We start from the raw sequence: 14,439 nt of genomic DNA on the forward strand, positions 1-14,439 counted from the left end.
AAAAACAAAGGAAACTCTGGCGAAATTTCTAGAATTTGGCATAATTTAGGCAAAATTAGGGAGAGCATATCTCCCTCCATAGAGGTCCGATAGGGACGTTCCATACACCATTTTGAAGCTTGAGATGTTGTCTATCTTGTGGTAAAATTTTATAGAATTTTGGGTTGATAGTAGGCCTGGAAAAGGAAAAGAGTGCAGACTGCCCATTTGCTCACTGCACTTGTGGCAGTTCTGGACCGATTTTGGAAAATTAATTCCCGCTTCGTTTCTTAGTCAAATTAAGTGCATAATATATCAAATTGAAGCTTCAGGTGTCTCATTTGTTTTATAAAAATTTGAGAGCAATTGGTTGAGTGGAATGTCTGCAGTAATTCGTGGAGTGAGGGATGTTTGGAGCTGTTTTGGGGTTGGTTGACAGTTTTTCTTGTCCAACTTCAAACGGAGATATCCGGAGCAAACAGACTCTAAATAAATCGTGTGATAGCTTCCTAGAGAGGTAATTGAGTGTAGAATAACATATCAAAATATGGGAGGTTTTTAGAATACAGTTTATCCGCAGAAAATTAAAGACCGAACCATGTTCGGATAGGTAGAAAACGTAAAATTGAGAAATTGGCTAAGTGAGTTTATGGGAACCCCTTAGTGACTTGTAGTAAATCAAATAAGTTATAAAAGTAGTTTAAATAAGTATTCCGCAAGAGTATACAGTTACGGTCACAGCTTTTAATTATACGCTTTTTATTGTTTTAAATTATCGCGTAATAACGGAAAAAGTTTACTCGCAATTTTTTAAATGAATTGTTGTGATTGTAACTGCGCTTAATATCATAATTAATGTTAACAATACCGGTGTACAACGGGCTGTTACAAGTATCATAGCAACTCCTATTATTAATAAATTATTAGAAAATTGAAATTTTTGTATTTTCAGTAAATTAAATGATAATGAGGTGCTAGTGGCATGAGCATGGTCCATAACTCCATATGCATAGAATAAATCCAAATTACTGATCAAAGAATACTTTCGAGGGAAGGAGGCTCCTAAACTCTTTAAGAGAGGACAAACCATAAATTCAAATTACTAATCAAAGAACAGGCTTGAAATAATTAATAGGCAGTGCGACCCAAAACAATTCAAGCTCATCGATATTGAAAGAGCAATATATTTGACGCTAAGAAGACGATGAGGTCATAGTGAAAATAAAAAAAAAAAAAAAAAAAAAGAAATGAATTGTTTGCATATATATTTTTTCTCATAATGTCATCTTTAGTTTTTCTTAATTTTTAACAAATAAAATATTCCAGCAAAGGCTAGTACAACTAATAGAATCATATTTTAACAAATAAAATATTCCAGCAAAGGCTGTTGAATAATTTCGAAGGAAGGAGGCTGCTAAACTCTTTAATTTAGAATAAAGCAACTAGCATATATATATTTGTTGCTGTTGAAAACACCAACCCAATTAAATCAACGTTTTGAGAAAACAAAATGGAAAATAGTTTTTTTTTTTCCTTTTATTTCATCCCCAATGACTGTTCTGCTTCCACCTCATTTTCTCACATTTTTTAAACGAGTATATGAAGGACTTTAGCTGTGAAATTATTGTACTTTTAATGTACATATTTCCCAGTGTCATTTTTTTTTATTCAAACCGGTTTAATTTGGTAAAACAGACTTGGTAACTCTCCCAATATTATTTTCTTCATTCTCAGGATTCAGACTCAAAACCTCTAATTAAGAAGAATAATTTTTTTATGACTTGAATCAATGGTTGTGGTCTTGTGGATTTCCTCCGTGCCATTTTGCAAGTCAAATAATTATTGTCTAGAATTTTTAAAAATTATCCCTAAGCCCTTCCAAGATTTCCCCCTGCTAACAAGGACTTCATTGATCCAAGGAAGCAGTTAATCCTAAACTAAATACCAAGCCAGCTTTCATCATGTGAGGCAGAAAAAAAAAAGGAGTAAAATAGACAATTCTATGAGATTCCACACAATAAAACAAAAACAGCCAAGGAAACAATAGCTTCAATACTACACCGAATGTGTATTAGAGAATAATCTATAAAAATTACCCTCTACAGAAAATGCAAAAGCCGAGAGCAATCAAGGACTAAAAAATTCACAAAGGAAGCCGGTCGAAGCATTAAAAAACAAATAAAGCAGTGAAAAGTTAGAAACTCAGAAAGTGATAGGCATACTTGTGCATACTACTACAAAAGGATTCTTTATAATGAACACATGTACTACAAGTTTCAGCAGCAGAAAACTACCACAGATATCAAGCAATAAACAGCAACCAGAATCACAAAATCTTTTTATTCTGTTCTCGCTCCCTATCCACCATCAATAATCTTTATCTGCATGGATTATCAAATCCTTCACTTATTAGCCATTATCCCCTTCATCCTCTTCTTGTTTGTGGCACTAAAAATTGGGAGGAATCTCAAGAAAACTGACCCAACTCCAAATATACCCCCAGGGCCATGGAAGCTACCAATTATAGGAAATATACCCCATCTTGTTACATCTACACCACATCGAAAAATAAAAAATTTGGCCAAAATTTATGGACCCTTGATGCATTTACAACTTGGAGAGGTCTTCACAATCGTTGTTTCCTCACCAAGAGTATGCTAGGGAGGTAATGAAAACCCATGATATTATCTTTGCATCAAGGCCTCATATTCTAGCTACAGAAATATTGTCTTATGAATCCACAAATATTGGTTTTTCACCTTACGGAAATTATTGGAAACAACTAAGAAAAATATGCACAATGGAGCTTTTCTCCCAAAAGCGTGTCAGTTCATTCTAGCTGAAGGTAGATTAATGGCTTTTATTTTATATTTCTAACATGTCCTCACACAAGAGTCCATTGGACTTGAAGGATGGATAATACACAGGCCTACCTACTTGTGCTAAGATGTTCCACAATATTTATTCAGAAGATATTTAGAAGAATATGAGGTGGCAAGCATCAAACTCTTGATCACTTGATCATAGAGACACTTCTACCATCTTCAGCAAGCTTAAACTGTTCGGTGAAGGCAGATCAATGATCTTAGTATTATATTTCTAATAATGTCTCTTTGGTTATCCTTGCTTAGCTTAACCCCACCGATAATTACTTTTCAGGATATCTTTGGCGTTGGAGGTGAGACAGCAGCAACTATCATAGACTGGGCAATGGCAGAGATGGTCAAGGATCTAAGAGCAACGAAGAAAGCACAACATGAGGTCAGAGAAGTATTCAATATGAAAGGAATGGTTGATGAAATTTGCATCAATGAACTCAAATATTTGAAATCAATTGTCAAAGAGACCCTGAGGTTACACCCTCCAGTTCCTCTTTTACTTCCAAGAGAATGTGGGCAAGCATGTGAAATTCATGGGTATCATATACCAGCCAAGAGTAAGGTCATTGTCAATGCTTGGGCAATTGGAAGAGATCCAGAGTTCTGGACTGAACCAGAGAGGTTTTATCCAGAGTAGCTCTATGGATTATAAAGGGAGTAATTTTGAGTACATTCCTTTTGGAGCTGGAAGAAGAATATGACTTAAATAAGGGTATTCTAATATAATATTAATTGTATTAATCTGATACAAAGAGGTCTCTATTTATAGACACTAAAAAACCTAATTCTTGACGTAATGGGCTTGGCCCGATACAACAAATATTAATAATAATAAAAGACCTAATATTTACAACACTCCCCCTCAAGCTGAGGAATAGATATTTATCATTCCCAGCTTGTCAGTAAGTTCTTGGAATCTATCTGAAGGAAGTCCCTTTGTCAATAAATCAGCTAATTGATGCCCAGTAGGAACGTATGGAGTGTTAATCAACCCGCTATCAAGTTTCTCTTTGATGAAATGGTTGTCGACCTCAATATGTTTAGTCCGATCATGTTGAAACTGGATTATGAGCTATACAAATAGCGGACTTATTATCACATAGCAGCTTCATAGGTCCCTCACATTTTATTTTGAGATCACGAAGTACAATTTTCAGCCACAGTAACTCACAAATGCCTTGAGCCATAGCTCGAAATTAAGCTTCTGCACTTGATCTGGCAACCACATCTTGTTTCTTACTTCTCCATGTCACCAAGTTACCGCAAAGAGACATGCTATAACCAGTGGTAGAACGACGGTCAGTCACGGATCCAGCATAATCAACATCAGTGTAGACTTCGAAAGAGAGATTGCCATCACGTCGGAATAACAATCCTTTACCAGGAGTAGCTTTAAGATACTGAAGAATTCTCTCTACTGCCTGCATGTGTTTCTCCTTCGGATCGTGCATAAACTGACTGACAACACTAATAGCATAAGCTAGGTCTGGTCTAGTATGAGCCAGATATATCAATTTTTCAACTAGTCGTTGATATTGTCCTTTATCAACTGGAGGACTCTCCTCTTCAAAGCCTATCTTGTAATTCTGCTCAATAGGAGTATTAGAGGGTTTACGCCCGAGCTTTCCTGCTTCTTTGAGAAGATCCAAAACATATTTCCTCTGGCTGATAAAAATTATTTTGCTTGAATTAGCTACTTCTATTCCTAGGAAATATCTCAGTTTCCCAAGGTCTTTGACTTCAAACTCAGAGGCAAGCCGTGTTTACAGAATCTGTCTCTCCACAAAATCATCACCTGTGATAATAATATCATCAACATATACAAGGAGCACAGTAAGCTTCCCATTTTGGGAGTGCTTGAAGAAAAATGTGTGATCTCTTTGACTCTGTCTGTATCCTAAGGTCATCATAACCTTAGTAAACCTTCCAAACCAAGCACGAGGTGACTGCTTCAATCCATACAAGGCCTTTTTTAATCTACAAACTTTAATTTCCCCTTCACAGAATCAAAACCAGGCGGGATTTCCATGTAGACTTCTTCTTCTAACTCACCATTGAGGAAAGCATTCTTCACATCAAATTGATTTATATCCCAATTGTAATGGGCAGCAAGGGATAACAAGATTCTCACTGTATTCATCTTTGCAACTGGAGCAAAGGTTTCTTCATAATCAATGTCATAGGTTTGAGTGTAACCTTTGGCGACTAATCGAGCCTTGTATCTCTCAAGAGTGCCATCAGAATTATATTTTAGAGCATAAACCCATCTGCACCCTACTGCTTTCTTTCCGTTGGGTCTATCAATAACCTCCCATGTTTTATTTTTCTCCAACGCATTCATCTCCTCTTGCATGGCTTGAGCCCAATTCCCATCTTTTAAAGCTTCATGTACTGATTTTGGGATTGAATTAGAATCTAGTGCTGAAACAAAGCTTTTGTGCTGCACAGAAAGATTAGTAGAGGATACAAAATGGGAGATAGGGTATTGAGTACAAGAGGGACAAGATTTATTGGAACAAGATCTTTTTCCTTTTCTTAGAGCAATGGGTAAATCATCAGAATCAGTAGTAATGGGTAAGTCATCAGAAGTATTACCATCTTGATCAGAAATATGAGATTCAAGACTTACCAGTGGTTCAGACGATTGAGGTTACTGGTGAGGCAATGTGGGTTGTTTGCTTCTTTGATATACCAACTCAGGTGTCACAATCTTCTGTATCTCTGGTGTACTTGATGTATCAGTCATAGGAGGATCAGTCACAGGAGGATCAGACATAGACACATTAGGAACAAGAACAAGAGGAAGAGACACTGACACAGGTGAAGGAGTAGACACTGAGGATTCAAATTCAAAGAAGGAAGGTGATGAGTCCTCTGGTGAATTATTCTCCCCCTGAAGATGAGGACCTTGGAAAAAAGACTCAGATACCTGAAATGTAACATCCATAAAAACAAAAAATTTCTGACTATCAGGGTGATAGCACTTGTAGCCCTTCTTATCAGGAGCATATCCAAGGAAGACACATTTAAGAGCCCTAGGATCCAACTTACTGCGATGCTGTTTATGAATATGAACAAAGACAACACACCCAAACACTCGAGGAGGAAGACTTTGTAAAGTTGCAATAGAAGGAAAAAAAGAAGTCATGGTGTAAGAACCCGCACCGTTAATTAAGGGATTTAATTAATTAATTATGTGAAAATAGAAAATGATTCCATAATTGACCCTAATAATTATTAGGGTCAATTATGGAATCATGCACCGTTAATTAAGGGATTTAATTAATTAATTATGTGAAAATAGGAAATGATTCCATAATTGACCCTAATAATTATTTTGAGGCTTTAATAATTATAGTAAGTGAGTTATAATGCTGAAAGTCGCTTTTCGGAAGAAAAGTGCAGATACCGGTTCTGCTAGTCGGTATGAATGCGTACCGAAAAAGTATCCCGGAAAATTATAATAAGTATATGATAATTACTAGAATGATATGTAGGACTTGTAAAACGAGTTTCAAGTCCAGATAATGAGAACTGGTGCTAGAAACCGGCACTGGCTTTGAAAAGCGCGTACTGAAAAGGTGCTCAGAAAATTATAAGAAAAATATGATAATTCTTGTAAAATTGAGTAGGTTAAGAATCCAAAGTTTGGGATTAAAATGCTAAGCGTAGCAATTGAAGTTAATACTGCGCGTTCATTCTTAAGTGGGCCTATATAAGGCCATGGCACACATTTCTAGGTCAGAAATGGTGCCTCCTACGTGACATTTTGAGAGCTTGGCTGCTGCCACCCTTCTCCTTGGTCACCTTTGCATGAGAAACCACCAAGTCTTCACTTTTTCTTCTTTGTTTCACCATCTAAACATTTGGTTGAGGGTGTGTGAGCCTTGTGAAGGAAGTGTGAGTTCCTTTCTGAGTTGGAGAGGTTGTTGGTGAGGTGTTGAGGGGCTGAGTTGGTGTCCCTTTGGGTGAGAGCACTTGTTCTTGGCTTGTGAAGCTTCAAGAAGCCTTCTTTGTGAAGAAAGGACATAACTTATGTTGCCATTTTCGTTCTTGGGTAAAGTCAGAACCTTGGGAGTGTCAAGTGAGCTCCAAGAGCCTCTTTGTTCTGAGTTTGAAGCTTGGGTATGTTGTACCAACCTTGATCTTGAGTTTTTATGCTTAAAAATGAAAGCTTGATGCATGTTAAGGCTTAAAGATGATAACTTGCTGTTGGGTAATGTTGAACACACCTTAAATCACATGTTTAAGCTTCTGTATGCTTGAAATGAACCACCTTTGTTGGATATCTTCGCGAAATGCAAAAAAATTGCATTCTGTCGCGAAATATCCGGATATGCATATCCAGATATGCATATCCAGATATGCATATCCGGATATGCATATCCGGATATGGATATCCGGATTTCGGGACAACAACGAACCTATCATGGTAAAAATTCAATATCTTGAGCTACAGAGCTTCAAATCGAGTGCCGTTTGGACCTATGTAAAGCTAACACATAGGGATACAACCCTGTAAAATTTCGTAGCCATTGGATAAGCTGTTTGAACTCAGTGTTAGTTTAAAGTCGCGTCTTGGTTGCTGGAATTTCAGTTGGCAGCAGTCACTTTGCGAAAATCATAACCAAAGCTATACAACTCCGATTGAGACATAAGATATGTCGTTGGAAAGCTTGTGATGTCTAGTTTAACATATTAAAATCTCAGCATTTTTGGAAAAGAATTACAACTTCAGTTTTAATAAAATGGAACCTTGGGAGCGATATCTCGCGAAATGCAGAAACTGCATTCTGTCGCGAAATATCCGGATATGATATCTGGATATGGGTTTGGAGATATCCGGATATGCCCCCGACATATATCCGGATATTCTGGGATTTCGAAGAACAGTAGCTGTGCTGTGAGGACAGTAGGCTATTGGGGGTTTGTGGACCCTGGATTGATGAGGTTGAACTTCTGTTTTAATTAAACTAAGTCAGAATCAAGTGATTAAGGGCTTATGGCTTGGTGAGAAGCCTTAAGACATAAAGCGTAATGAAAAAGCGTTGTCTTTAATTTGTATGCATGTGGTACATGTTATTGATTTATATTTGGTCCATATCAGATTGTGATCTGCTGTGATTGGACTTTGAGCTTATAGCATTGGATAGCTAGCTTAGAGGTAAGCTTTCGTGTCCTCGGTTTAGCCATGTTGTGGTTCCACCATGTCCCGTGGGGAGATGGTATATGCATGCTGTGCTTCATGCTTTTGATGTTTTGGATATGTTGTTGAGCTATTATATGTTAGTGCCTTGTAGATATGCATGGAGGTGTTCCACCTATACGGTAAGCCTGAGTATGTAGAACATACAAGAGGGTGAGGCTATGGGTGAGGTGCAAGCGGTGTTCCTTGTACTACATGTAGGGAATAGACGTATTCCTACATTTCTCTGGCCAGTAGATAGTGATTACACACATGCCATAGATATCTGTTGCACTACATAGTTTTGGAACTGATAATGATATAAATGCTTTTTGAACTTATATTGCACATGTAAGTGATCTTGGGGTGGAAGATCCTTGAGGACCCCTTGTCTTACTGAGATTTCTAGTTTAGAGATCTCACCCCACGTTTGGGGAATGCTTATTTCAGGGTCAGGTAATGTTGAGACCTCAGGCGGCAGGAGGCCGGAGCTGAGTTAGATTGCTGTTATATTATGCTGCCATGATTGGATGCTGGATTTGCATGCTGTTTATATGCTTATAGCTTCAGTATGATTTTGGAGTTTTATGTTGAGATTGTTGTTTACTATGTCCATTTGGTGAGCATGGGGATTGTCCATGACACATAGTACTATTATGTCTTGATTATGTCTTGAGTCTTTTGGAGTTGTAATAATGTATCAGGATATTGTCCGGATTACTTGATGTAATGCCGTGATTTAGATACACACTTTATCTATATATTGAGGTATTTCAGTAGATGTCTTATTGCAATTTACATACAGACGATATTTTATGAAATTGATTAAGTAATCAAGTTGGTAATTGATAATGACGTCATAATTGAAAAGAAAAAGAATATTCCGCATTTTTAATTAAGCACCGCTTAATACGATGTAATGTAAATATTCCGGGTATACACGGGGTGTTACACATGGAGTGAATAGGACTTACATTATCGAGAACCCGAGTTGGTAGACGGTTGATCAAGAACGCTGCAGTAAGAATGGCATCTCCCCAATAGCATTTGGGTACATGTGTTTGAAACAGTAAGGCACGAGCAACTTCAAGAAGGTGACAATTTTTTCTTTCAGCAACCAAATTTTGTTGAGGGGTGTCTATACAAGTAAGTTCATGAATCATACCTTGATTTTGTATAAATTGGGAAAAAAGTGATTAACATATTCAGTACCATTATCTGTCCTTAGTCTTTTGATTTTTTTACCAAATTGAGTCTCAATCATCTTATAAAATTGAAAGATTAGTTGTGGTACCTCAGACTTTTCACGCATTAAGTAATCCCAAGTTACACGAGTGCAATCATCAATAAAAGAAACAAACTATTTATTACCAGAAGAATGAGGGACCTTAGAAGGACCCCAAACATCAGAATGAATAAGATCAAAAGGTTCAACACTTTTAGTAATACTAGAAGGAAAAAACACACTATGATGTTTAGCAAACTCACAAACATCACAATGAAAAGACTCAACAGACTTAGACAAAAACAATGACGAAAATAAAGACTTGAGTAAACTAAACGGAGGATGTCCCAAGCGCTTATGATGAAGCCAAATCAGAGAATCAGTAGTTGACTGGCCATGTGACAGCAAGATGTGATCCTTAACATGAGTTGCAGGAGATTGTGACACCAGATAGTACAGCCCACCTTGTTCTTTAGCACCCCCAATCGTCTTCGCCGTGGCGAGATCCTGAAAAATACAGTGAGTAGGAAAGAAGGTTAGAGTGCAATTTAAATCTTTTGTGATTTTCTGAATAGAAAGAAGATTAGTAGAAAATTTAGGGACGTGAAGAGCATCTTTGAGATGTAAGGAAGGCTATAATTTTATGTTACCAGAACCCGCAACTGATGTATGTGAGTCATCAGCTACGGCTATCATATGAGTGCCAATGGTAGAGTTATAAGAAACAAAAGGGTCAGCACAACAAGCCATATGATCAGTAGCACCAGAATCAACAACCCAAGAATGTTTAAAATCAATACATGAAGTAAGAAAAGAAGAAATTTTGGAGCTCATACCAGTCATAGCCAAATCACTAATACCATATGGCTTACTCAGAGAATCAAGTATGGTCCGGAGTCGTTCCAACTCATCTGGACGAAATGCAGGTTGGGTCTCATTAGGTGCAGGAGCTATATCAGAAGAAGTAAAATGCGCTTGACCACGCATCCTTGCCATCTTTTCGAAGACAGTTTGTTTTCCATGGAGGCAAAAGCATAGATCCTTGATATGACCTATTCTTTTACAATAAGAACACCAGCGATCATCTTTCTTAGGTCTAGAAGATGCTCCATCAGAAAATTTTGGAAAGGAACTCCTGTGAGAAGAACCTTCCTTTTTTGTTGAAATCATAGCTGACCCATCGGTGGGTTTAGAAGCAACACCATCATTTGATGATAACATGGAAGATTTATCAGGGTTCATCATAACACCCCGACGATTCTCCTCTCCCCGAACAGTATTGAAAACAGCAGAAAGGGATGGAAAAGTTTCTTTGCCAAGTATCTGAACCCGAATAGGATCATACTCAGAATTCAAACCAGCAAGAAAATCAAAAATACGCTCATTTTCCACCTCCTTAGCTAAAACAGTAGCATCTGCAGTACATTTCATCTTCAAACTCTAAAATTGATCAAGTTCAGTCCATAACTCCTTCAAGGTGCCATAGTACTCAGTCACAGATAAAGAATTTTGTTTTGTAGTGAATATTTTATTGCGGAATTCATAGCGCGCAGCCATATCCTGTTTCAAGGAATAAGTTGAGCGGACAGTTTCCCAAATCTCCATAGTAGAAGACAGAAACATACAGTGACGACCCACTTCAGGAGTCATCGAATTCCACAACCAAGTCATAATAAGAGAATCCTCATTATCCCAGACAGCAAAACCAGGATCAGTGGCAGCAGGAGCAGGGCCATCAAGATGAGCAATCTTATTGCGACTCTTGATGGTAGTACGAATGAACTGAGACCACGACAAATAATTTGATCCGTCAAATCGATAACTCTGATGTAGACTTGGAAGATCATTGTGACCAAGAGGGGTCACCACAGATTGGGTAGAATTTTTTTCAGATGTGTTTACAAGAGGGGAATCAGCATCAGAAGCGTCCATACTGCAAAAAAATGGTCAAAGAATAGCACCAAGAAGCAAAAAAAATCACAAAAAATACCAAACGACGTCCGATCTGGGAGAAAAGCATAGATCCAGAAAGAGGGTGAAGAGACGATCAGAACGGCAGTGGTCCGCAGCGGAGAATCAAGGCCACGCGTCGCCACGCGCCGATGAAGCTGTTGGCGCGTGGGTGTCACTCGCGGTGAAAGTGGTAGCGCGTGTAGGCGCGTGCGGCGGCTTTCTGGGCTGCGATTTTGGTGGCTTGGTCGTCCAAGGAGCGCGATCCTTTCTGGGTTAGGTCGGAGGTGAAAGGACACCGAAAAAGTGGTCTTTTTGTGCGATGAACAGATCTGTTGGTGGCCTTCGATGAACAGTGTTGTGGTCTGTTTGTGTACGGTGGTCTTTGATGAATAGTGTTGTGGTTGAAGGAATTTGGAACAAGACAAGGTGAACAATGGTCTTCTCGGTCCAAGAGGTCCCCGGAAAATTTTTTCCGGTGCCGGCTGATGGCAGCGAAAGACAAAGAAAAGGAATAAAACGTGGAAGCAGAGCCCTCAGGAACCCAAAACCTTAAGGCATTGGGTTCATGGGTCCCTTCCACTTATATACTCTTCACTCAGCTCATTACCAACCAATGTGGGACTCATCACACTTGAATATCCCAACAATCTCCCCCTTAAGTGTGAAATCCACCATTGGTATGCTCCCCCTCAACCGAGTACCCCAAGCGCAAAGTACTCGACCCGCCTCCTAGCCAATCACCAGGCTAGCTCGAGCCCAACCCGTCGAACCCGGGCTCTGATACCAACTTAAAAAAGGGTATTCTGATATAATATTAATTGTATTAATCCGATACAAAGAGGTCTCTATTTATAGAGACTAAAAAACCTAATTCTTAACCTAATGGGCTTGGCCCAATACAACAAATACTAATAATAATAAAAGACCTAATATTTACAACAATATGCCCAGGCAACACACTTGGTTTAATACATGTTGAGCTGGCCCTTGCATTGTTGTTGTATCACTTTGATTGGAAGACTCCCAATGGAATGAAAAGTGAGGACTTGGATATGACTGAGCAATTTGGAGTGACTGTTCGGAGAAAGTATGCCCTGTACTTGATACCAATTCCATTCCTGGTAAGATAAACCATACAAGCAAAAGTTGTAACCTTTGAATTTGTTATTCCCCATCTACTTTTGAAATAAAGCTCTGTCCATCTTTATTGATTTTGACAGCTGTGAGCTGAAAATGGTGAACCAATTGTAAAGGAATGTGCTATGGAAAAGGGGAATGGGTATTTTAGTAAGGATTGAGTTGAGAGAATGTTGTTTTAGTGTAATGAATCTTCTTTTTCCTAAGTGTGTCCTCTTCTCCTTATTTCCCTTCTTGTTTGGATTCTAGTCCATGAATAAATAAAACCCTCGCACTGTCCCCTTTATTTCTACTTGTGCTTCTCTAATTTCCAATCTATAGCGGCCATCACATGCTGATAAATGAAAAATTTGAGAATTAGCATCTGGCTGTTTGAATTATACAAATTGTTTTTGTATGCATAGATTCAAATTTCTCATCCGTTTTGCACCTAGAACTGGGTTCAAGCAATTGATTGCAGTTTAATCAAGCCATGAAATATGTGGCATGCTATGAGGTAAAGATTCTCTAGGGCTATGTCTGAGAAAAGTTAATAATATAGCTTAAATTAATCCTGGGATCCTTTAAGTAGTCCCTTCAAAAGGAGCAACATAAGCAACATTATGTGGTTCACTCTTACAAGCCCCATACTCATCTCACCAGTCATCACCAACAAATTGACACTAGACATCAGACACATTTAAACCACTGATTTTGATCAAATTCTAAACCCCATACTCATTCATTCATGTATTCTGATGAGCAACTAGACATCATCGAATCATTAAGAAATAGAGCAGAACCACCAAACATTGCAGGGATTTACAGTTATTATTTATTAATCAAAACAATACATTCAATGCAACTATGCAAATCAGTCGGTCAATATAGAAGGAAACAGTGAATCTTTGAGACCATTATCGTAGATCAAACACGTCAAGGAAACAGTGATGCCCCTTTTCCGTGTTCTTCCTCTCTCCCTCTTCCCACTCTCTGTTGGTTATTTATGAAAAACCATAGAAAAATTATGCTCCGTGGATAAAAATAAAAATAAAATCACAGTGGAGTAGGTATTACGAAATGTATACTTAGATTAGTGTGTGCGCGCGCTCAAGGGTGAAAATCAAATCAACGTGTGGGTGCTATTGGGTGCGTGAAGGAGAAGAGAATTTTATGTGAAACATGCTGCATCAGACCCCAGCTTTGATACATATAAAGAACCAATTCAAGCAAAGATTTAAGCTATTTAATGAGATTTTATTAATGATTTTATATATCTCTAACGAATAGATTTGGCTCAAAGTCTACACCTATGGAACCAAATCTGAAACTTTCTTCTACTACACTACAAAAAATATGTTATATGTGGAGGTTAATAAACCCCAACTAATTATGTACATTGTGACGTTTTCAAAGAAAGCCACATCGTGTTTCCGTGTTTTGTTAGCTTTTATAATTTTGTGGCAGGTTTTGACTCTCAAATTATTTATAATTTTGAAATTTTTTTAAGGATGACTGTTATAACTTTTTATGGGGTAAGTATCAATATTCCTACTATTTTTTGTGGCATTTTCATATCAATATTGTTTTTTTTGTTAACTCTAACTTATATCAAACTTACCTCCTCACATTTTTCAGCCCATGTTCTAATGGTAATGTTATTCGCTCTATTTTTCTATTAGGATTTGAAAGTGTCTCTTGCTCCTTGTTGGAGTTTTACATCTTCTTCTTTGGTCAGCTACGACCTATGAGGCATCAATGGAAAAAGAGCTCTTCCCCTTCCTTTAAATTTACTTTCACAACAACTTTGCACATTTTGTTCTTCTTATTCTTTATTTCTTCATTTTTGCAGATTCTAAGGAACTTTTTCTTTCTCATGTTGCTAGTTTTTCTTTTGACAATCTTTACAGGTACTTGTGGTAGGGTTGCAACTTAGCAGGGGGTAATTTCTGTAACTTCTGGAGCTCGTCGTACAATATATTTCTGGTCTCTTGTTCCATTTGCATTATGCTTTTTAATCTTTTTTGTTTTGTTTCCTTATTACTTTGACTTGTTTGTGACTTCCTAATCATTTTTATTCAAGCTGCGTTTTGAACCATATG

The 14,439-nt window shown here is 37.8% G+C and overlaps 1 pseudogene; it reads left to right on the top strand.

The window, feature by feature from the left end:
• The first annotated feature begins 2,486 nt into the window (after nucleotides 1-2,486).
• On the top strand, nucleotides 2,487-12,351 carry LOC133317472 (cytochrome P450 71D9-like; annotated as a pseudogene).
• Nucleotides 12,352-14,439: the final 2,088 nt, after the last annotated feature.

The sequence above is a fragment of the Gastrolobium bilobum genome, unplaced genomic scaffold (genome assembly GCF_033153095.1).
Source record: "Gastrolobium bilobum isolate Gb01-03AN ecotype WA unplaced genomic scaffold, APGP_CSIRO_Gbil_v1 utg10074, whole genome shotgun sequence".
NCBI lineage: Eukaryota > Viridiplantae > Streptophyta > Magnoliopsida > Fabales > Fabaceae > Gastrolobium > Gastrolobium bilobum.